The sequence below is a fragment of the Chiloscyllium plagiosum genome, unplaced genomic scaffold (assembly GCF_037043375.1).
Source record: "Chiloscyllium plagiosum isolate Xiang-an unplaced genomic scaffold, Cpla_swu_hap1 HiC_scaffold_51, whole genome shotgun sequence".
NCBI lineage: Eukaryota > Metazoa > Chordata > Chondrichthyes > Orectolobiformes > Hemiscylliidae > Chiloscyllium > Chiloscyllium plagiosum.
The window spans coordinates 8,434,221-8,435,321 of NW_028270189.1; the positions used below are offsets into that span (position 1 = coordinate 8,434,221).

The window sequence follows — 1,101 nt, forward strand, 5'->3', positions numbered from 1 at the left end:
CTTCAGAATTTTTACAGATTACAGCACGGGCTAAATCTTTTCTGTCTTGCGAGTTTAAATTAGCGTGCGGGTTGGGGCGGGGGGGGGGGGGGGGAGTGTTACCCCGTGTTGTAACACATTAACTCTGATTTTTCTGCACAGATGCTGTCAGACCTGCTGAGCTTTTCCGGCGCATTTCTGTCTTAGCTCTTAGCTCTTCACCGGCTCTCCACTCCATTGACTTCAAATCTTCACAGAATTCAACAGATCTTATTGCATAGCCATTTCTTCATTTTTGCTCTGATCACTGTGAGCAGAGTGTCACAGTGGGAGTGCGCTTTCCCCACACCCAGAGGTCAGACGATACTCTTGGAACCATACTGTGCTATTTATCATTTCATCAATACCAAGGAGAAATATCTATGGTGTGCATAATTTACGCAATTCACTTATTCATAAGATCAGGTAGACGATCGCACACCTGACGAGGTGGCCGTGAGGTTAAGGCGATGGGCTGCTAATCTATTGTGCTCTGCACGCGTGGGTTCGATTCCCACTCTCGTCGCTGTTACCGACTGTTTTCAATGTTGCTGTTTTTGGATGATCACATCTGTCTTATTGAAATTGGAACTCCAATGGTGTGTTTATATGCATCGACGCTATTATAAAGTTTCAAAGAATAATTTGATTTTGTTGCCTAAACTGCATTGAAATGTAGATTGAATTGGAATAGTTAAAAGGAACTCCATTTTCTTTTCCTAGTCAATTACCGTGAACTTTTATTGTCTGAGTAGAGATCCAGGAAAACCAAATAAGGAGAGATGCGAAGTGCATGTTTATGCAGTGGGATTCTTAATAAGTATTTTGTCAGATGAAATCTGTAGCAGGTTGGGTAGAAGTGATTCACCTTGGTGAAAAGAGCACAGAGAGACAGCACGAAACAATGGAGATATTTCAAAAGTGGCAGGGGCTGGGTGTCGGAGCCCCCAATAACTGGCTGTAAATGCACAGTAGAGAATTACCGATGTGGGTGCCGTGCATGGGCACGGATAGACTTACACATTGGTCTCATCCTTTCCCTTGCTCTAGCCATTGGTGAAGGCTGGACATAAGACACATATA

At 43.7% G+C, this 1,101-nt stretch overlaps 1 non-coding gene across 1 annotated transcript; it reads left to right on the top strand.

The window, feature by feature from the left end:
- Window positions 1-462: 462 nt before the first annotated feature.
- Window positions 463-544, top strand: trnas-gcu (transfer RNA serine (anticodon GCU)). The gene has a single exon. It is a non-coding gene; the product is annotated as a tRNA-Ser (tRNA).
- Window positions 545-1,101: the final 557 nt, after the last annotated feature.